General features: G+C 35.9%; 1 long non-coding RNA gene across 3 annotated transcripts in view; it reads right to left on the reverse strand.

Annotated features, from left to right (window-relative positions):
* Positions 1–2,305: 2,305 nt before the first annotated feature.
* LOC114486899 (uncharacterized) overlaps positions 2,306–24,631 on the reverse strand; it is a 72,258-nt gene continuing 49,932 nt past the window's right edge. The window contains exons 1-4 of one of the 3 annotated variants that reach the window (XR_008618266.1): positions 18,900–18,949; positions 7,679–7,795; positions 6,168–6,264; positions 2,306–2,549 (exon numbers count right to left, since the gene is read on the reverse strand). This is a non-coding gene — a long non-coding RNA (uncharacterized lncRNA). Of the gene's footprint in view, positions 2,550–6,167; positions 6,265–7,678; positions 7,796–18,899; positions 18,950–24,631 lie in introns of those variants that run through there. The other 2 variants (XR_003681304.2, XR_008618265.1) reach the window with 2 other exon arrangements.

A 24,631-nucleotide genomic window follows, 5' to 3' on the forward strand; every position in this document is an offset into this window, starting at 1 on the left:
TGTTTATGTCTCTTTGTTTTTTAAAACTTCTAGCTCTTTGTTAAAAACTTCATCTATGTTCTTGGTCTGTGCCTCCATTCTTTTTCCAGTTACTTGTATCATCTTTACTATCATTACTCTGAATTATTTTTCAGGAAGATTGCTTGTCTCCACTTCACTTTGTTGTTCTTCTGGAGTTTGATGATGTTCCTTCATCTGGAACACATTTCTCTGCCTTCCGTGTTTGTAGCCTCCTTTCCTCAGGCTGCAGGATCATGGCTCTTCTCACTTCTGGTGCCTGCCCCCTGATGGGTGAGGTTGGTCCAGGAGCTTGTACAGTCTTCCTGGTGGTAGGGACTGGTGCCTGCCCACTGGTGGGTGGAGCTGGGTCTTCTCCCTCTGGTGGGCAGGGCTGTGTCAAGTGGTGTGTTTAGAGGTGGCTGTGGGATCAGAATAACTTTAGGTAGCCTGTCTGCTCATGGGAGGGTCTGTGTTCCCACCCTGTTGGCTGTTTGCCTTGAGGCGTCTCAGAACTGGAGCCTGCAGGCTATTGGGTGGGGCCAGGTCTCAGTGCCCAAATGATGACCTCCAGGAGAGCTCACACCAAAAAATATTCCCTGGGTCCTCCGCCACCTGTGTCCTTGCCCCCATAGTGAGCCACAGCTAACTTCTTCCTCCCCAGGAAATCCCCAAGATGCTCAGGTAGGTCTGGCCCAGGCTTTTATGGAGTTACTGCTTTGCCCTGGGTCCCAGTATACATGAAACCTTGTGTGCACCCTCCAAAAGTGGAGTCTCTGTTTCCCCCAATCCTGTGGAACTCCGGCCCTCAAGTCCCACTGGCCTTCAAGACCAAATGCTCTGGGATCTCCTCCTCCCATTGCCATGTCCCCAGGCTGAGGAGCCTCACATGGGTCTCAGAACTCTCACTTCTGTGGGAGAACCTCTGTGATATGATGATTATTTTCCACTTTCTGGGTCGCCCACCGAGCAGGTATGAGATTTGATTATATCACGAAAGCACCCCTCTTACAATCTTGTTGTAGCTTCTTCTTTGTCTTTGGACGTAGAATATCTTTTTTGTATGTTCAAGTCTTTTTTGTTGATGGTTGTTCAGCAGTTAGTTGTGATTTGGGTGGTTTCATGAGAGGAGGTGAGCTCACGTCCTTTTACTCTGCCAACTTTGTCTCTACCCTCTCTCCTGAATGTCACTGTGAGGAGTTCTGGCTGCTTAAAATTCAATTTTGATTGAAATTCATGAAGGACTTCAGGCTTTACCTCTGGTCAACCACTATCTCTGCAGAATATCTCCAGGGTTAGAGGGAAATCTCCCATATAGGCTCTTTTAAACCTGCTTTGCTGGAACATTTTATAAGGAATCTCTAGATTAAACTTTTAATAATCCCTTGAGGCTAAGAAGCCAAGCCAATCATTTGACATCTATAGATTTGGGTGAATTCCTCTCCTCAATGTCCCCCAAATATTCTGAGGTTCTTGCATTTGCCAGGAAGTGACCTTCCTTACTCAGCTAGTAAGGCTGCTGGGAACTCTGTAAGCAAGGTACCACACTATTTTCCCAAGGGTCTTTATTGGCTCCATGAAGTCAACCTTAGTTTCTTAAAGCTGTTTGGTGAAATCTGAGTTTATGTATGTCTCTCTCAAATATGACATTCTAGGCAAAACTTTGGTAATATAATCAAGGTTTGCAATTATGTGCTATTATAAGGAGAACAGATTCTTATTGAACTTATGCAAATAACTATATTGCCAAGAAAATAAGAGTGTTCACTGAAAGCTTCTGAATTCTGGAGGAATCGGGTAGGGAGAAAAAGACAAGTGATTCAATTTTTGCTTACAAGGGCATGATTTACCAAATTGCTCTAAGCTTAAGAGAGAAAAACAAATTTCCCTAAATTTGGAGAAACAAACTTAAAATAAAAAACCAGCAATGTTTCAAATTTAAAAATCATAAAATGGGGTTTCCCTGGTGGCACAGTGGTTAAGAATCTGCCTGCCAGTGCAGGGGACGTGGGTTCAAGCCCTGATCCAGGAAGATACCACATGCCACAGAGCAACTAAGCCCATGCACAACAACTACTGAGCCTGCACTCTAGAGCCCGTGAGCCACAACTACTGAAGCCCATGCACCTAGAGCCCGTGCTCCACAACAAGAGAAGCCACCGCAATGAGACGCCCACGCACCACAACGAAGAGTAGCCGCCGTTTGCCACAACTAGAGAAAGCCCACACACAGCAACAAAGACCCAACGCAGCCAAAAATAAAATAAATAAATTTATTTTTAAAATCATAAAACATTATAACCGTCTTCTTCAGTTTATTTAGTCCCATGGAATTAATTCTTGTTTTGTTTGATCTTTTGTTAGAAGTTTTATGAAACCATCAATTTCTCCATTAGGGTTTTGTAAATTCTTACTCAGTTCAGTGGTATGATTTGAAATTCATCAGAAACTTGTGTTCTAGAATACTTGTTAGATCCTTTTCCATGAATTTCTCAGAAGATGAAACACATTTTCAGGAAGCTTTTGTAAAAGCATCTGAGTAAAACCATTGTCTAAGTAATAAAAGACAAATATCCATTACTAAAAATTTGATTCATTCTAATGGAATTGACAAGAAAATTTATCTCTGTGACACAAAACATATAAGATAATAACTAGAATTATGACTGATAACATTATACTAGGACATATCCAATTTTATGAATTTCATATACTTTCTAGAACATTTATATTAATAACATTCACCCTTACGACATAACCTAGAGTTTATGATCATTTATTTAGCAATGCTTCCCATGTAATTAACATACCAAATAAGCCTAATTAGTTTCATAGCTCTCTTTTCTCATAAGATAAAACAAATCTTTTAAGGTGTTCCAGAGGGCCTTTGGAAAACGTGAACAGTATTTCCAGGTCAATAAGACTTCATTTAGAATTTGATTTGGGGGAAAATCTACTTTTTCAAAAATAAAAATGTTTTAAAACACATTGTCAAATATGATCATATGTCACTGTGAATTAATATTTAGTTATCAATTTAATCAAAGTGACAAAGATTCACATGTAAATACAGATAGTTAAATAGTTGTACAAAGACTTAGCTCTTTTAATATTGAAAGCACTCAGATTTTCCTTCAAAATAATCAAAGACTCATAAAGACAAAATGTACAATATTTGTTTTGCTAGACAGATTACATAAATGTAAAAAAAATCTTTGTTTACAGTTTCTCATTAAGAGCAGACCAATAATTAAGAAAATTTTGCAAAAAGAGAAAAAAAACAAATTTTATTTTCTACCAGCTTACTTTGGATATTAAAACTCAATCACTTTATTAAATTCATTCCAATACTAGTCAGATCTGACTACACATAAAATTCCTTTCTAAAGATTCCTTTTTAACAAACTTCTTACAACTTTCTATGTCCATTTTGGTTTGTCCCTTGTTCTCTTTCCCATTTAGAAGTTACCAGCTTTAAGACAAAAATCACTTAACAAAGTTTTTACTTTAACAAAAACATCTCCATACCTTACAATTTTTCTTACCCCAAAACACATTCTAATTTCCTTATAATTCCTAGTAGCTTTAACCACATATATTATTTAGAATTCTTAATCCTTTGAAACTTTAATTTGTTTGTAAAGATAATGTTAAAAATTATTAACTGTGTAAGTATTTTGTGGCTTGGCAAACTTATAAATACATTTCATAATTTCTAGAAACATATTCTTCTTCAAAGTACAAGCTTTTAATGAAGCACAAGACATGTTTACTAATAGAACCAAACATATTTAGTGTGTAATAAGAGGTCAAAAGTAGGTAAACTTAGACTCGTTCAGCAATTAATATTTCAGTATTTTGTCTTAGTTGGAAATGATCTAGACATTCAATTCATTTAATTTAACTTAGCAAAACTCTAAGGGTAGAATTTATCAAAGACATTTAGAAAACTAAGTTGACATAGCAAAAACAATTATTGCTAAAAAAAAAGTTTACCTAAAAGAATTCTTATCTTATGTCTTTAATTAATTTGTTCTTAACAATCACTCAGATTACTCATGGCAATTTCATAAGATGTTAAAGTAGTGTTAGCCATCATCTTAAATTATTATTATTATTGCTTTTTTCTGAGGAATTTTGTAAAAGAGATAACATGAGCTTATTTGACTTTTAGTAAAACTACATAGAATAAAGCTATTATACTTAATGCTGATAACTCTTAAGATATGTCTGTATTAATTAAACCATTAAACCTGAACTAGATTTTACTTACCAAAAATTATCCTAGATCATGTGAATCTGAAAAACATTTGTATTAGTTTTTGTTATATTTTTGAGAATTTTTATATTGTTTGTTGGAATAAATTAAATTTACTCACTCAGATAGCTACAGTCTTTTATTATTTATGGAGAAGACTTTTAAGTCTTCTTGACATTTCAGTGTACTTGCCCTTGATAAACAATTTTAAGGAGACTGTGATTTAGAGTTTGGGCAAGAAAGGTTTTTTTAGTGGTTTTTGTTTAAAAAAAAACCTCTTTCCTTTTTTTTCTTTAAATTTTAGTTCCAGGTTCTAACAATTGAGCTAATCTGGGCTCAGTCTCAGGCAATGTGGCTGTGTTTACATTTCAAAGACATGGTAAGATTTATAACTTTAAGGGACAGAGAAAAAAATGTAAATTTTCTCCTATGAGTTTTGGAGTATATTTTTCTATTATCATAAGTCTCAGGTTAATTATTATTTTAAAAACTTTTTCATCTTAAGTACAGGACAATTTTGCTCCAATTATCCTCAACTTTTATAATATCTACAAGAATTTGAGAGGATAGGTTTCAGGGTTGGTGAAGATAAATGGGCCTTGACTTGTTCCTAAGTTGCATTTCTGGTTTTGTAGAGATTTGGAAGACAATTGTTTCTATTAGCTCTTGAATATTGGCTTCCAACTGATCTTTTCCTAATTATTTGTAGGAGGGCCTAAGGAATTGCTGAGGACATGGGACAATTTTTTTTTTTTTCTTGAAAAGGGGAATTCATGTTGGATCTTCATTTTAAGTCTAATTTCTGTTCTTTCATCTTAATAACAATTCCCTAAGTCTAGCTGTTATACATTATTTTTCCTTTCAATTTGATCCCACCATAAATACCAATATGACAGCTGTTTATGATGAGAGCTCTCAAAAAGGTTATCTTTTAAATACAGCAAATTTAAAGGATCCATCATCTGGTCATTGAGGAGTAAGACCTTACACTAATTTCAAATAGTGACTCAAATCAGTAAGCCTTTTTATGGAACGACCCAGAGGTAACTTTTCAGGCTCAGAATAAATCTTTACCATGGATGAAATAAGCATACTTTCAGATGGAGAGGGCACAGATGATATAGCCCCCATAATGTGAAAATTCATTTCCAAGGATAATCTAAGAAAGCAAAGGCCTTCATTGCACAGGCAGTAAGGGTGGTATAATGCAAACTGTGTCCCTGGTCTCTCCTGGAAATTTGAGGCACCTCTGATCCCAAACCTACTAATCTGTGACATCAGGCATATGCTACTGGAATGGGACTTTTCCAACACTAACAAGGCAATGAAGGTTGAAACAACAAAGGCCCCTTATGGACTGGGTCTCCTTAGGACAAACTCTTCTGACAGCTGGCTGGTTATCAGATGCACCCCAGGAAATACACCTTCCAGATGGTGGAGACCAGAGAGAATATTCTCACTGGACAAAAAGCCAAACTCTCAGGACATAGAAAAATACAGAATGAAAAATCTCATCCAGTTTTTATATAGAGGACCGACAGCAAATTATGTCTTAATAGACACTGGACTGGAGAGAACTGTTAACTCACCAGTCTGTGAGGCTGTCTCAAACAGCAGGCTTATAGGACCTATGCCTGTATTCTGCCCTATAGTTCTTTCTTCTTATGAAACATAACTCAGGAGACAGAGACAAAGAAAAACTGTGACTATCTCTGGGAGGAAAGGATTAAGAAAAACTGAGATGAGATTACTCATTTCCAAATACCAGATTTTCTATGTCACAAGGATCTTGCTCCATAAGTATTTTCTTCTGCTAATCTAAATTTAGAGATAGAGAAAAGGAGACTCTTAAGCACTTTCCCTCCCACCAGACCTTACAGGCCTGGGAAGTTGAGGAGATAAGAAATTTTACCTTCTGCTGGCCTTTGTCATGTGTCCTAGTATCTCTCAGCTGCAGCAGTCTTGTGGTGGGAAGCAGGGTTTAGCCAGCCTCCTGGTTGTCTTGTCAGCTGTTGAGGAGGAAGAAATGTCCCTGTCAACCTTCTTGAGTTAAAGAAGTAACAAGGTTTATACAGTCTTCTTGACCCTGAATTCCCTATCTCTGGTGCTAATGATGTCTTTCTACCTCCTGGTACAGGGAGGGCACCATTCACATGAGATATTAATTTCCTGCTTTCATGGAGACAGATAGGAAGGTCAGTGTGTCTCTTTTGCATCAGTCATTTCTTCAGTAACTTTAATTCAAAGTAATATTCCACTGAGGCATATTTTGGAGCATCCTGCCCTGGGCACCAACACAGTCATATGGTTTAGAGAGAAAGCAAGTCCTTATGTCAGCAGTGACCTGTGCTCATGGTGATTGTCATTCCATCCCCACAATACCATTGGGCTGTGTGCTCCAGAAACAGAGTTGTGAAAACATGGCTCCTGTCTCTTATAATTTACAGTACCAATGTTTCAAAGAAAAAATTTTATTTAGTGCCTCCTTTGTGTTAGACAATAATGCAGGTATATTTTTGAGATATACAAATAATAGAAAGAGACATGTATGGTACTTGAATTGTAGTGAGACATTAAAAATTTTCCCAGAAAAAAAATTTTGTTCTTTACACTTATAAGAAAAAAAATGTAGATTCATTTTGGATAAGATAAAGAAAATTTATGAAGTGATAAATCTAACCTGAGAAAGTAGAAAAGAACACAGTACACAGGCTCTGAGCATTCTACTCACAGAAAATAGTGTCCTGGTCTTTTCCAACATGGACTTGTTCCTCTGTCCCTATGTCTGTCTCTTCCCCTCTCTGTTTCTGCCCCTCTTCTCTCTCTCCCTCACACATACACACATTCACTCCTCTACAAAAAAAACCCATTGACTAAATGCTAATTGGCAGGCACTGTGCTCAAACTGAGGCTACAGTGGTGAGTTTAAAAAAGAGATAATTTTTCCATCCTCGTCAAACTTATATTCCAAGATGGAGAAAGTGAATACTAATCAAAGAGCCACACAACCATAATATTGCAACCACAACTAACAACCATAACCACTGAGTTAAGCTAAGCAAGCCACTAATGTCAGCTTTCTCTCAACCCTCAGTAGAGTGTGTTAGTTAAAGGCCTTGAGTAAGTCAATATTCTGTCGAGAAAATCCAGGAAATTTCTCAGTCTTCCACATCTGAAATTATGCAGTTTGGAATGTCAGGAACAAGAGTGAGGGGAAAGGTCATTCAGAACTGCAACTAACCTGTTTCTCTCTTTCTCACTGCTGCAATAACCTCTTAGTCTATCCTGTGTTTACTCCCATTCCTCTGGCTTGTTCACAGAGCTGCCAAATTGGTCTCTTAAAATTTAAACCTGCTTGTGCCACTCTATACTCAAAATCATCCAGTGAATTCAATTTAATTACAATAAACCTAAAGTTCTCACCAGGGCCTCAAAGTCCTTTTTGATCTGTTCTCCCCTTCTGTCTTGTCTCTCTTGGACTCATTCCTACCACTCTCTCCCTTGTTTTCTGCAATCCAGCCAAACTTGCTTCTTCTCCAGCTTTTACAAAAACATTACTTAGTAGACAAACAATTTAATTTAAATTGGGCAAAACATTTAATAAGACACTTAACCAAAGAAGATACATGAATGGTAAATAAGCAACTTTTAAAAATGTTCATCATTATTAGTCATCAAAGAAAAATTAAAACCACAATGCAAATAACTTCACATCTACTAGAATGACTAAAATTAAAAAGATTGATAGCATCAAATGTTAGTAAGGATGGAGAACAACCAGAAGTCTCATACATTCCTGAAGAAAATGTGAAATGATGTACTACTTTGGAAAACAGTTCGGCATTAATACAACCCCCTAATTTCACCCCCTAGGAATTTAAATGAGAAAAATATGTCCACACAAAATTTGTACATGAACGTTCATAGAAACAACCTTATTCATGATTGTGAAACTGAGTAAGATCCTGTGGGGCCTTCCCAGTGACAGATTCCCAGTGTTCCCTGCTTCTTGTGTGTAGAAAAAAGCTTTAGTCTCCTAGGCCTCCCTTGAGTTGATTATAGAACTGACAAAATTCAGAAACAAAGGAAAAGCAGTCAAGCAAGAAAAGTAACAATAGATTGAAAAACAGAGTGTTATCTATATCACTTTCTCCTCAAGGGATATAGATAAGAGTCTGACACATATCCTTGATGTGGTGCTCCAAGGACAATGGTGCTTCAAGGACAAAGGACAACTCTCTCTGAAAAAGTGTCAGCGTTACACCCCTTAACAGACCCTTAATTGCCCTCCCCACCATGTTGTGATGGTTATGAAATTCCTGAGCCCAGCTGGGCGATGGGACCTGTCCCAAATAAGAAAAGTCATCTTCCCTGTCCCACTGCAACCCTATAGAAGGAAGGTATATGAGCCTCGACCAATTAGTAAATGAAATTTTCACCTTGGAAAATTCCTTTGTTTTCTGGCTATAAAAACTGATCAATAGCACATGTTTGGGGTCGACTCTCCCAGACTACTAGGAAGTCAGCCTGCTGTTCTTGCAGAGACACTTTCCTCTAATAAATTCTATCTTCTTTACATTCTGCCTTGTGTCTGGAAATTCTTTTCCAACCCACGTTTGGACCACAACACTTGAGCCTTTTTTGTAGACACTAAGGCTCTCCACCTGGTGGAGAATTTGACTACATGCTGATCACAAGCATGCAGGTCCCAGACTGGTTGGAACAAGAAGGCTGATGATTAAGGTTCCCAAAACATCACCCTGTCACCTCTCCACCAACTAATGAAAAGAATGTCCATAAACTGATTATGCACCCTGAGACCCTCACTCCTAATGTTGCCTTTAGAAACACTTGCCCAAAAGTCTTCAGGGAGTTTGGGTCTTTTGAGCATTAGCTGCTTGTTATCCTTGCTTGGCATCCTGCAAATAAACACTGTACTTTCCTTCGCCACAACTGGTATCAGTAGATTGGCTTTGCTCAGCATTGGGTGAGTGAATCTGTGTTTGGTTAGGCAATAATTTTGGCAACCATGAAGGGGCCACCATCCCTAGTGAGCATCTCAACCATAGCACACTGGCCCCTGACTAGCAGCAGCTCATGGATACTACTCAGCAGCTGCTTGAGCACCTTTGTCTCAGGGGTGGCCCTGAACACTTGCCACTGACCAGGTATCATTGGCCCATGGCACTTTTTTTTTTTTTTTGGCGGTACGCCCACCTCTCACTGCCGTGGCCTCTCCCGTTGCAGAGCACAGGCTCCGGACGCGCAGGCTCAGCGGCCATGGCTCACGGGCCTAGCCGCTCCGCGGCATGTGGGATCTTCCCAGAATGGGGCAAGAACCCGTGTACCCTGCATCGGCAGGCGGACTCTCAACCACTGCGCCACCATGGAAGCCCGGCCCATGGCACTTTTGATTTCTGTGGTAAAGGGAAAAAGACACATTCTTTGCTGGTTGAGATTTCTCTAGTAAGTAGTGGAACTTGTGTGTGATAATACCACGGTATTCATTCTCTTAGCCATTTGGGTCTGTCAGTGGCTAAACATTTGTTGGGATTTTCCCTTTTGGGCTGAGGAATTTGCAACCCTGAGAGACTACATTTGTTTGTTTGTTTGAGATTTTAAAATTACCAGCCATAAACAACTGAGAATGGGTAATCAGAGCTCTGTTTCCTCTTGTATTCCCTATGGTGTATTTTGCAGAACTGGGAAATTCTTAGCTCTTAGTTTCATTGGGTTCATACCCATGAAAATGAGAAGGTAATATTTTTCTAAAATCATGTGGTCACAGTATTCTTTAGGCTCTGGAGAATAATGACTCAGATGGGGCACTTTTGACATTCTAAAACTTGTTTTTGCATATGAAAAAGCTGGCTTGTTAAAAGTATCTCTTCACTATTCTGACCCTAAGGAAACAAATCTTACTAGGAGGAACTTACATTTTTCTCCTTGTGCCTTTGAGATGTAAATGTTCTACCCTGGGCTCTAATGTACTCTCACTAACTCTTGTCTGTACCATCTCCAATTCCTGAGACTGAGGGGGGAAAAAAAGAGAGAAGCGTCCTTTTTAAACTCAGGCAGGAAAACTGAGATCTCTGTTTGTCTGGATGGATGTATGTCTATGTGTACATTATAAATATATCTCTTTTCCTTTGGATGGTATTATCAAAATTAGTTTGTAAATGAGCTCTATTTAATTGACTTAAAGGAAATTAAGCACTTATAGAAATTCTCAGAAATATAAAAGAAACTAATTTGAATGAATTTCAGATTCATGTGATCTGAAAAATATTCAATATTAAATTTGGGATAATGGCTGACTTGGTCTAATGTCTCATAAAGTTTTCTTGGGTAATCTAAACATAATTTTTGAGAACAAGTGAATAAAATAGAGGTAAATGAGACAAGAGATTTTAGGTGAACTCTGGGAATAATTATGTTTTAGGAATGTCTACTTAAAAATAGCTTTTCTGGAATTTTTAGTAACTTGAAATTTTAGAGTTTAACTAAATTAAGCTAAATGATGAGAATTCATTGAATATTGAGGTCTTTTCCAAATAAAATAATATACTGAAATATTAATTACTAAACACTATTAATAAATATGTTTGGTGTCACACTGAGACATTTTCTATAAGAAAGCACATATTTTTATAAATTATAAATAGCATTTATTTATAAAATTTGCCAATCTACAGAATGCTAATGTAAAGAATAGCTCATAATTGCTTACTTTTAAATTTTCACTAGGAATTTAGGTTTTTAAGACTTGAGAATTCTAATTAAATATGTAATTAAAGCTACTAGAAATAATGAGAACATTTTAGTATACAGGGTAATAGGATGTGTGTTTTCATTAAAAGAAGGTATGAAGAATATAAATTTATTTTGTTAAGGAAAAAGGAAGTAATTTTGCCTTAAAGCTGGTTATTTCTAAATAGGAAATAAAATAAAGGACAAGTTAATATGAATATAGAAAGTTGTAGACTTCTGGGGAAAAGTAATCTTTAGAAAGAAATTCTATGTGTTGTCAGGACTCACTAAGATTAGAATGAATTTAATTGAGTAAATGAATTTTAAGATTAAAGGTAAAATGGTACAAAAACTTGAAATTTTTTTCTCTCTCTGTTAAGAGAAAAAAGTTTTCTTGGAATATTGATTTGCTTTTGATTACAGATTGTAAATTTTCTTTACTTTTTAAATAATCTGTTATAACTTTCTGTATTTGCTTTTAAAATCTTTCATTGTCACTTTGGTTAAGTGGATAAGCATTGTTTCACAGTGATCGCTAATCCTATTTGACCAAGTGTTTTGAAACTTTTTAACATTTTGGATAAACTTCTCAAGGATAGAATCCTAATTAAAGTTATTTTGACCTCTAGATAGCTTTGGGATGTTTCAGAGGACCCCTAAGTCATCTCAAAGAGAGATATTAAACTAATTAGGATTATTTGGTATGTTATAGAAGGCACTGTCAATTGATTGGAGATAAACCTTCTTAGGTTATACATTTAGATTATACTAAATATCATTAATATAGATATTCTAATAAATTATATGAAATTATATAAAATTTCTAAAATTTGAATATGTCAAATTTGTATGTTACAGCTGTAAACAAATTTTTTTTTGTCAATTGCATTTTAACCAGATCTTTAACTGTGTCTTTTTAAGTCTTTTTATCATTCATAGATGCTTTTGCAAAAATGCTTCATCTTCAGGAAGATTCATACTAAAGATTTTCTGACAAGTGCAGGTTTCTGATAATTTTCAAATCATACTGTTGAATTGGGTAAGAAATTAAAGAATTCTAATGGAAATCCCGATGGTTTCATAAAGGTTAAGGCTGCAAACTGTAAACAGCTCAAATGTTCATCATCAAGTGAATGAGTAATTCACATCAGCAATAAAGGGGAATGAAATATTAATATACACAACATGGATGAATCTCAAATCATGCTGAGTGAAAGAAAACAGGAACCAAATACACACTGTTAGATTCTATTTATGTAGATTTGAGAATGGGAAAACTATAGTCACTGAAAGCAAATCATCATATCACTTTTGTAGGGAGGTGAGGATTGACCACAAAGGAGCCTAAGGAAACTTTCTGGGTAATGGAAATTTTCTATATCGTGATTGTTGTAGTGATTACACAACTGTATATATTTGTCAAAATTTATCTAACTGTGCTATATACTTAACATGAGTGCTATTAGTTGTATGTAAATTATATCCCAATAGGGGTGATTAAAAAGAAATATATATTATGTATAAAAGAAATATATATTATGTATGGCATATAAATATATGTTTACATATATTACATATATATCATGACAATAGAATAAAATATGTTCTTAGTGATTAAATTGCAATTTAGCTAACATCCAGAATGCCAAACATCCTTATTTTTTTCTTGTTTTTCCTTTCTCTAACCTTTCAAAAAGGATCATTTTTAATAGTCACATCAACATTGCTGATTAGATTTGCAGTAATTTGAAAACACAGAAGACATTCCTTTTAAAAATATAAACAAAAGCTTCTTTCATCTGCTCTCTAGATCTTTTTATTCTTATGCCACGTTCTTTACACCAGTTGATCAATTGAGTTAGGCACTCATTTACTTTTTCACAAATCTTTGTTGTGCTTCTGCTAGTTCTACATTAGGGACTGTTAAGGAGGAAAACCACTGACACAAAATGGTTTCATTTGTGCTAAAGCCCACGATACCACACACATATTTAATGCTTAACCTACTTGTAATTTCAACCTTCACCAGAAATGTTATCTTAATTCTGAAATCTGGAATTTTCTGGTCAGCACCAATGTGGTAATCTATCATATGGGCCCTCTCCATCTCCCCCAACCCAAGAAGAAGAGGTAATCTGCATGATAAAACTCAAGGCTTCCTTTCCCTACAAAGAGAAGATAGTACTCGTCCCAAATAACCTTTTTTTCTTTTGCTAATGACTTTCTTGCCCACCCTCCTTTCTATAAAAACCTTCCATTCTGTATAACCTCTCAAAGTGCCTTTTTATTTACTAGATGAGATGCTGCCCAATTCATAAAGCATCAAATAAGGCCAATCAGATTTTCAAATTTACTCAGTTGAATTTTGTTTTTTAACAAGACATGACCTTAAACAAATAAACATTGCCCGTGTTTTGATCTCAAGTGGCCTCAGCCTGCAGCTGCTTGAAGCAGGATTTTGGTTCCTGGTCAGAGATTGAAGTCAGGCCAGGGCAGTGAAAGCACTAAATCCTAGCCACTAGACCACCAGGGACTAGTGGCCAGTGACAAGGTCCTGGCCTGTCTGCTGTGTAGAAATGAATTTCCACAGAGATGGAAAGTAGTGAAACAAGTAAAGTGTTTATTAGGAGGACAAAGAATACATGTGGATAGACACATGGGCGGGCTCAGAGAGAGAGCTGTGCTCACATGGTAGTTTGAATCACTTTTATGGGGAATTTCTTCCAGGTTTCCTTTGACCAATCATCTTGCTTTGCCTGGTTCTGAGTCCATATTTGGTATACCTCAGGGTCCTCCCGTGTGCATGTGCATCTCTTAGCCAAGATGGATTCTAGCAAAGAGGCCTATGGGTAGTTGACATCACTTAATATGTGGTGGTGCCCTCTCCCTTTTTGACCTCCAAGGAGCCCTTCTGCACATGTGTAGCTGGGAAGGTCTCCTTGACTTCGAGAATGAGGAATATCTAGTCTTTTTTCTCTTATCTGGGCAGGGCCCAGCCTCCTCTCTTGATTGTCCTGCTATTGATATTTTGGAGTTTCTGTCCAGAGGGAATGAACTCCTGCTGCTTACGCTGTGGTCCATCTATCTCCTGCCTCACTTTCACAGAACTCACAATCTGCTGTGAGAGACAGTCAGAATATGAGCACACACACACAAATAATTTTAAAGCCCGATAGATTTGAAGTCAATAGAAAAGACATTGAAAAAGAAATGAGCCTCCTTTTGATAAGGAAGTCAGAGGTTTCTCTGTAACTTCTTTTGAGAACAATAAGCCATGTCTTTTCCTTTTTCTACATTTTCCCTCCCCACTGCTGACCCCAACAAAATGCTGAAGACAGAATTTGCGCTCAATAGATTACTTTTTAAATTGATGTAAAAGTATAAAGTATATTTATGTGCATTAAAGTATGGAAGAGCATACATTTGGAACATAAAAGCTCAGTACCTGATGGAAATATCACATAATTGAGGAATATAAAACTAATTATATAATAGGGAAATTAAAAAGAAATTTCAGGCTGTGTAGAGACTAAATTAAGAGAACAATAACGTATATAATAGCTGAATATTTTGGCATTTGAAATTGGAATTTAAAAAATAGATGAGAGGAAGAAATAGGAGTCTTAATTAATAATTGAAGGACAGAGGGGGGATAGGTAGCTTATTTAGCTTATTTCTGCCTTTTTAGTTGCAGAAAATATCAGTTTTGAAACCAGATATGGTTGCAATGTATTAGTTCTGCACAATGTGCTAGGATAAGTTTCCTCACACCCACAGTTTGGGGATAGTGCTTTACTCATAACTCGTCTTTCATGCATTTGCCTAAATTCTTGTGGAATACAGTTGGACTTCCAGCTCATAAATATGACCTTTAGATGTGTTTTAAACACTACTGAACTCCATTTTAATTTTACATCTTAAAGCCTCTGGGCTCTATTTACTCTTTCATTATTTAACATTCATTTATCTTATGAGAAACACTGTGATTCACTGTTGGTCTAGCTATTTTTTTTTCACTTATTTGGATGATTTTTAGAATCCAAACTGTATTGTTATTTATCTTGGAAAACAGAAACACTTTCGGGAGTCAATTCTCCGAGTCCCAAACCCCTCACCTGACAGCCTCTTGTGGTGCTGGGCCCTGGAGGGAGGAGACAGTAGGATCTGCAGGTGGAGAGGCCTAGAGAGCCGAGGATATTATGTGTCTGGTTTATCGCCAAGATTAGTCAAGCCCGAAATTATAGTGTTGATGGAGAAATTTTTCACATAATGAGGTATGGTGAAGTCATTTAGGCTTATACATGGTTCAGTCTAAACTTTGTGTGAACTGAAAGAGCCTGTCAAACACACACAGCACATCTGCTTTAACCATTAAGGAAAAGAAATGTCTGATTCAAAAATAAGGATAAATGACTCCCTTCTTATGATGTAACACCCTCTCGAAGATGAGGTTCCTTTCCCAGGTACCAGGGTCCTACTGTCTCACTATATACATATTAAACCTGTTTGTTTTGAAATCTTTGAGGAATATACGCCTGTCATGTTTGATGTATGTTCTTTGTTCTGATAAAGTATAAGACTACCATGTTTCAGTGGAGAAGTTCCTTAGAGCCTTTTGAGGGGCTGCCTCCCAGATTATAGCCCTCAGCTTGTCTCAAATAAAACTATTTTCTGTTCCTATTATAAATTCTTTATTATTTCCCTCCACAGTGTGTTATTCCTTATGAAGTCCAGCTGTTCTAGGCTGACACCAAGCCACCCTGAAGCAGCCTTCGAGTCTTCATTGCCTCTTTCTTACATCTGAGTCCTTGAAGGTTGCTGAGATCATACTTGCTTGTCTGTGTCCATGGAAACCAGGGCAGAGCCCAGGTCCTCCCACCAGGGCCCTGGCTTCTGGTACAAAACCCATGAGAAGGTGTGCTCTAGTTGTATCATCCTCACCTGGCACCAAGGCCAAGAGAGTCATGTGTTTTTTCCCAGACTTCTTCTGTGGGAAAGGGTTTTGTGATGTTTTGTTTTCCCTAGTTCACCCTAGAGAGATGCAAGGAGGAAGTCTGATGCAGACTTTCCAGCTTATGAACATCTGAGGGCTGTGTCTCAGGTCAGGATCAATGTTCCCTTTTCCATGGGCATTCAAGTCAGTGAGGCAGCCTGACTTATGGGCCAGGACTCTGCCTCTATAGTCCTGGAGTTGATGGCTGGAGGCTGGGGACAGGGGTGCTGCAGTTCTGCCCAAGGGGAATTAAAGGCCAGAAAGCCCTAGTTTCTACAAGAGTCTGATAATCTCCTGGAATGTATGCCAGTTAACATAGAATTTCTTTATCCTATTTATTCATTATTGTTATTTATCATTGTACTTTGTGACTCAATTTTTTATTGTTATAGAAATCCAATGTTTTCAAAGATTCTCCCTCAAGGATTCTACTCTTAACATTTTTCATGAAGAGAAATGCCTGTCTATTCCAATCTTTTTTTCCCTCCATTATTTACTGTGTCTTTTCTAGGTCTTGTCGTTGTCTCCTGAGCCAGTCAGTAATGTCTCCACCTATGTATTCTGAGTGTGTGATCATTTGGTCCAAGGGATTCTGCTGAATGAAGTATAAATTCTGATATCTTTCTCTTGCAAACTTTCAAAAACTACAAATAAAATGAAAATATGGGTAATATAAAATGAAAATATGATTTTCCATTCTTATGAATATCTCTCTCTATATTTCAATAAAATTCAATTATTGGCCCCTGATGACTATATTTTTCAAAAGAATTCCCTAAATAATTACCAGTAATTCACTACTCTAATGTAATGTAGAAGATATTCTTAGTGTATTCTTCAAATTCATGTTGATGGAATGCTCAAGGGCCCTATATCAAATTGAGCTCCTATATTCCCTCTGAATAATAAAACTAAGACATGTTTGCTAAAGATTGTTGAAAAACAACTTTTTAGCTTGACATGGACAGTACAAATACAGTATCGTTAAGGGTGAAAATTTAGTATATATCCTGTGGACTACCAATTTCATGTTCCACAATCACAATCTAACCATTTAAATACAGAATTATTTCCTAATTCTCTGTTATATAAATCTCATTATAAATAACAAGCATTTTAAAAGCTTTAAATTTTTAACCTTAGCTAACTAATTTGCACCTTTTCTCCTCCATCAACAAAAATTGACTTTCATGGTTAACTCAGTTAAAAAATAAAACAGCATAATAGGAAAGAAGTAAAATATCTCCATTGCCTACAATATATAATAATATATATAAATACGTTGATGAAAAAAACTTGGGTCTGCTCTCCCATGTGCAGTAAAGCAAATCTACTGACACCAGGTTATGGTGAAGGAAAGTGCAGCATTTATTGCCAGGTGCCAAGCAAGGAGTTCAGGTCAGCTAGTGCTCAGAACACCTGAACTCCCTTTCCTGATGGGTTTCATGAAAGCATTTTTAAATACCAGGTGAGAGAGGGGAACCACAGGGTATGTGATCAGCTCCTGCACAATTCTTTGATTGGTTGATGTGAGGTAACAGAGCAGTGTCACAGAGGTTAACATTATCAATCCTTAGGCTCCAGTAAAAGATCTCCTACTTAAAATAGATTTAAAACAATAAAAATAAATATTAACTGAGTAGAGGGAAGATATCCTCAATTTCAGAACAGTGTAAAGTCAGCAAATATCACAACTCGCGCACCCCTTGAAGATATTGATCTTGACTTTTTGAAATTTTTAAGAAAACACATTTGGGTAAAATTAACTCTGCACTTAAAAAAATTGAGTCATAGATTTTAGGTTTTCTAAATGCTCTAAAAGTACTTATTTTTCCTTTCCAAGAAGGGACTTTCAACCTCCCCCACAGTAAAAGGGCAATGCCTCTTGTATTGCTTTCTCTTACTGAACACACTGAAGAAAAATTGCATCATGTTGGTGTCTATCTGAATAATGTGCTCAGGGCTCTCCCTGAGTCCTCGCATGGTTCTCATTTGCACGTAGGAGCCAATGGATCTAAGTGCAGGCCACCACAAGATGTGCCACTATGGCATGTGTATTATTTTGAGCTGAAAACAATCAAGGCCCAAAAGACTCAGGAAGAGCCTTTGAACTTCCCCCTTACTGCCTAAAATAATTTAAAACCAGAGGCCTGTCCCAGGAAGAAGCTATCACTAGAGATATCTGCAAAGAATATGAGCTAAGTATGGTGGGGGAAACTTGCCAGGGCTAGAGATTAGAGTCCATTCTGTGTTCTACTGTCTTTGCATGGCCCAACAAACATTTATTTACCAAACATTTGCTTTTCCATCTCTCTGTGAATTGCCTTCCTCCCCTTTGAAGTCCCAAACCACTACACCCAACATCTTTGTCTTTAGTTGAAAGTGGTATTTAAGGTGAGGATTTCAGCCATTTGGGAGATTTACTGAGTTGTCCTGGGTCTCTTCCCTGTATAGGTATTATTAAATTTTGTTTGATTTTCTCTTGTTAATCTTAATCTGTCTCATGTCAATTTAATTCCTAGACTAACCAGAAAAATCTAGAAAGGTACAGGAAACTTTCTTCCTGCCCAACAAGCATTATAGTGCAGGGCACATTGCCTACCTTTAAAAGCATCTGAACTTATACACATTGAGAACCCTCTCCTTTCCATGCCCCTTTACCATAAGCATAAAGATTTCTGTGCACATCGAGGCTGAGAAGAACTCCTGAGTCCATCATTGTTTCTCAAGGCAGTCATGAAGACTGTCAGAGAGGAGGAAATTTTCCTCTCCCCAAAGAAAAAGAATCAAATATAATTTTTTGACATAAGAGAAGCCATTTTAAGCCTAAATCATTTGTGATCTCAGCCTGGTCATGATGCTTGCTCTTGAATGATCTTGCCAAATAAAATTGTCACTTACCATTTGGTTCTATAAGAATGAAGTCACCAGCCACTGTAGTCTCTGACCTTGACAAAAAAGTAATCACTTGATCTAAGAGAGAACTGTAAATTTTTATTTGAGCCAAATTTGAGGATTATAACCTGGGAAGAGCATCTCAGAAAACTCTGAAAACTGTTCTGCCCATTAGAAACCAAGGGAGGTACATAAGTTTTTTTGAGAAAGAGGGCTGTACATCAAATGACATTTTATTGACAGTTTACATAATTCAGATCTAACTGCCATCCTGCTGGGTCATGTAACCCCTTACAAGGTCAAGAAGAAATGTTATCTCTTAAGGAGGGAGTTGTCTTGCTGATGTTAGGAGAATGTTGCTCTTTATGGTTGAGCAAGTGTTCCTGCCTATGGGGGAGGTTTGGTCAATGTATAATGCAGATGCACAATGCACAGTGTGGGGAGAGAGGAAGCCAAAAGGCAGAGAAGAATTTATGTTTAAATTTCTCTTGTCTTGCCATAAAATATAAATTTCAAAGTACCTCAAGATAAAACTGATAGAACATAGAATTTCAGGGAGAAATATTAAAGTTCACAATTATAGTCAGATTTCAATACTCGTTTCTCAATGAGCTGAAACATGTAGATAGAAATCCAATACTAACAGAGAAGACTTGATTAACACTACTAATGAAATTGCTTTAATTGATATTTATAGAATACATCTAAAAACAGCAGGATACATGTTCTTTGCAATGCACATGAAACATTTAACTATTCTAGGCCATAAAATAAGTCTCAATAAACTTAAAATTTTTCAGTCTCACAATGTTTGTTCTCTAACAACAGTGGAATTAAATTAGAAGTCAATAACAGAAAGATCTCTAGAATTTTTTACATACTTGAAAACAAAATAAAACACTTATAAATAACTCATGGGTTACAATAGAGTCAAACAATTAAAATGTATTTTGAGCTGAATAAAAAAGAAAACATATTTTAAGATTAGTGGGATCTCCCTCATTGAGAACATAGAGGGAAATTTATAGCAGTAAATAATTACATTAGAAAAGCTCTCAAGTCAATGACTTCAGCTTCGACCTTAAAAACCAGAAAAAGAAGAGCAAATAAAGCCAAAATATGCCAAATAAAGGAAATAAAAACTATCAGTGTGGACATCAACAAAATAAAAATGAGCAAAATAAAACTACAAAAAGTTAATGAAACTAAAACTTTGTTCTCTGAGAAATTCCATATTCGTAAACATCTACTCAGGCTGATCAAAAAAATGCATACAAATGAACATATCAGGAATAAGATAATTAACATAACAATAGATTCTACAGATATTAAAAATATAATAAAGGGTAATTATAAACACATTATTCTAATAGATTTGACAACTAAGGTGAAATGCACAAATTCCTCGAAAGACAAGCCTACCTAACTTCACTCAATAAGACATAGCCAGAATAGCCCCATACCTATTTTAAAAACTGAATTTGTAGTTTAAAATCTTCCCCACAAAAGTAACCTCCAGGTCAAGATGGCTGTTGGGGGAGGTCATTGAGAAGATGTAACCACAAGTTGACCCTCAAAATGAACCGAGGCAATTGGAGGCTCCTCACCCACTCCTCTGTCTTTGGAATGTGTTCTGTTTGCAATCCCCACTCCCAGAAGTTGCCCCAAGGATACAGCCTTGAAATAGAAATATGGTGTTGAGACTATCCGGATGGTATATGTGACTGAACCAGTTAAGGACTCTATATAAATTTTTAAGATTTAGCAGGCAGATGCAGAGATCTACTAATCTTGAGGCAACCCCAGACAAGCCTCATAAATAAGTTCCCTTGCTTATTAAACCTGTCACTTACAAATCTGGAGTGATGTGTCTCTTTCTTTGGTCTCTCCCTGCCTTCTGCATATGGGGGCCAGTTTCATATTACATCTGGGAAACTCCCAAGGAGGTTGTGAAGCAACAGTGGCTTCACTGGCAAATTCTACCAAACATTTAGGAAGAAATAATGCCAATTCTACATAAATGAAAAGAAAATTGAGAGATAGGACTACTTTTCAGGTTATATTATGAGGCCAACCTTACCAAGATTCTAAAACCAAAGACATTAAAAGAAAAGAAAACTGCAGGCCAATATCCCACATGAATATAAGTGGAAAAAATCTTAACACAATTTTAGCAAATCAAATCCAGCAATATATAAAAAGGCTAATACATACACAAGTGGTGTTTTTCTTAGGAATGCCAGGTTGGTTTAATCTTCAAAAATCAATCAATGTAATTAGACTTATGAATAGATTAAAAAGAAAAAAATATCTGAATAAACACACAAATATCATTTGAAAACAACCCATACCTGTTTCTAATAAAATCCTTTGGAGTAGCACTATTTGCAATAGCCAAGACATAGAAGCAACCTAAGTGTTCATGGACAGATGAATGGATATAGATGTGGAATATATATATATACACACATATATATATATATACACATATATATATACATACATACCCCCAGCCAAAGAAAAGAATAAAATAATGCCACTTGTAGTAACATGGATGGACCTAGAAATTATCAAACTAAGTGAAGTAAGTCAGGCAGAGAAAGACAAATATCATATGATATCACTTATACATGGAATCTAAAAAAATGATACAAGTGAACTTATTTACAAAACAGACTCACATACATAGAAAACAAACTTATGGTTACCAAAGGGGAAAGGGGGAGGAATAAATCAGGAATGTGAGATTAACAGATACACAGTACTATATAAAATAGATAGACAATAAGAACCTACTGTATAGCACAGGGAACTCTATTCAATAACTTGTAATAACCTATAATGGAAAGGAATATATATATGTATATATATATATATATATGTCACTTTGCTATACACCTGAAACTAACACAACATTGTAAATCAACTATACTACAATTTTTTGAAAAACTTTGGCAAACTAAGAATAGGAGAGAACTTCTTCAACCTGATAAAGGAGCCTATGAAAAACCTGTAGTTAACATCATAATTAATAGTGAAAAGCTGAATGTGTTCACCTAAGATCAGGTGCAAGGCAAGTATGTCCATTCTCAACACTTCTGTTCAGCGTTTTGCTAGAAGTCCTAGCCAGTGAAATGAGGCATTCAAGTTAGAAAGGGAAGAAATAAAATTGTCTCTGTTTACAGATGACTTCATTGTCTGTATAGAAAATCCTATGATCTGCACAAAAAGCTTTTAGGACCACTCTGTGTGTTTAGAAAGTTTTTTATACAAGATCAATACACAAAAATCAACTGTCTTTCTACATACCAGTAGCAATTAGAAATTAAAAAAATATTTCACTTACAATACCATCAAAAGTACGATTTATTAAAAGGTAAATCTGAAAAAAGATGTGCAATAAAACCACAAAACATTGTGGAGAGAAATTAAAGAGAACCTAAATAAATTCAGAGATATGCTATGTTTATAGATCAAAAGATTCAATATTGTAATGATGTCATTGATCTCTAGGTTCAGTACAATCCCAATCAAAACCCTAGAATGCTTTTTTGGTAGACACTTAAAAGCTGATTCTAAAATTCATATGCAAAGGCAAAGGATCTAGAATAGCCAAGGTAACTTTGAAAAAGAAGAACAAAGTTGGAGTCCCTAAACTATCTGACTTCAGACTTATTTTAAAGTGACAGTGCCAAGATAGGGTGGCATCAGTATCAAGATAGACCAATAGAGCAAAGGAAAAGAATGGAGTCCAGAAATAGATCCACACATTTATAGAGACTTAATTTTGACAAAGGTGTAAAAATAATTATTGGAGCAATAAGATTTTCAACGATGTGATGAAATAATTGAATATCTATACATAAAAAAATATTAACTTCAATCCATACCTAACATCACATACAAAACTAATTCAAAGTATTTAATAAATCTAAATGTATAACCTACAACTAAAATAAGAAGAAAATCCTGTAACTTGCAGCAACCTGGATGAACCTGAAGGGCGTATGTTAAATGAAATAAAGCCAGACAGAGAAAGACTGCATGGTATCACTTATGTATGGAATCTAAAAAAAAAAAAAGAAAAAAAAAGGTTATTTTAAAGTCAGAAACAGAGAGTAGGAATGTGGTTGCCAGGGTCTGGTGAGGCAAAAAGAGAAAGTTTTGTAAAAGGATATACACTTCTAGTTATATGATGAATAAGGTCTGAGGATCTAATGTTGACTATAGTTGAAAACACTGTATAGTATAATTGTGTATACACACAATATTGTATAATTAAAATTTGCTGAGTATAGAACTTAAATATTCTCACAAAAAAGTTTTAAAAAGGTAAATATGTGAGATGATGGATATGTTAATTAACTGGATGGGGGAATCCTTTCACATTGTATACACCTATCAAATCATCACATTAAATATTGCCTGACAATGCATTTATTTGTCAATTATAACTCAAAAAATCTGGAAAAAATTAAAAATTTCCACTGGTTGGGGGAGGGGGAGGGAAGACTGAACACACCAAGTGCTGGCAAAGATTTGAAGCAAGTGAAGCACTCATACACTACTTGAGGGAATGTAAAAACAATTTTTCAGTTTTATAAGAAGGCAAATATACATAGCATATGACCTATCCATTCTAATTTTTGATATTAGCTTAGAGAAATAAAATCAGATGTCTGTACAAAGACTTGTCCATGAATGTTTATAGAATCTTTACATTTAATAAACAAAAACTAGAGAAAACCCAACTGTCAACAAATGACTGGATGCTGTATTTACATGAAATAAATTTTGATACATACAATAACATGTATGAGTTTGATAAAAAATTTTTTGAATGAACAAAAGCTGACAAAAAAGTAAATCCTTCCTAATTCTATTTATATAAAAGTCTATAAAATAAAAAATAATTCCAAATATCTAAACAGCTCATACAACTCAACATCAAAAAAAACCCCAGTTATGGTAAAAATGGGCAGAATACCTGAGAAGACGTTTTTCCAAAGAAGACATACCTATGGCCAACAGGCATCTCAATAAAGAGATGATTAATATTACTAATCATCAGAGAAATACAAATTAAAACTGTAATGAGATGTCACCTCACACCTGACAGAATAAAGGTCACAAACAACAAATGTTGGTGAGGATGTGGAGAAATGGGAGCCCTCATACACTGTTGGTGGGAGTATAAATTGGTGCAGCCACTGTAGAAAACAGTATGGAGGTTTCTCACAAAAAAAGACCCAAAAACTAAAAATAGAACTACAATATACCCCAGCAATTCCATTCCTGGGTGTATATTCTAAAAAAATGAAAACACTAACTTGAAAAAGATACATACACCCTAATGTTCATAGCATAATTATGATTGCCAAGATATGGAAGCAATCTAAGTGTCCATCAACAGATGAATGGAAAAAGAAGATGTGATATATATATAGATACACACACACACACACACACACACACACACACACACACAATGAAATACTACTCAGCCATAAACAAGAATAAAACTTTGCAATTTGCAACAGCAAGGATGGACTTGGAGGGCATTATGCTAAGTGAAATAAGTCAGATAGAGAAAGATAAATACTGTATGATATCACTTATATGTGGAATCTAAAAAATAAAACAAACCAGTAAATGTAACAAAAAAGAAACAAATGCACAGATATAGAGAACAAACTAGTGGTTACCAGTGGGGAGAGGGAAGGGGATTTGGGCAAGAC

This window comes from Physeter macrocephalus, chromosome 9 (assembly GCF_002837175.3).
Source record: "Physeter macrocephalus isolate SW-GA chromosome 9, ASM283717v5, whole genome shotgun sequence".
Lineage (NCBI taxonomy): Eukaryota > Metazoa > Chordata > Mammalia > Artiodactyla > Physeteridae > Physeter > Physeter macrocephalus.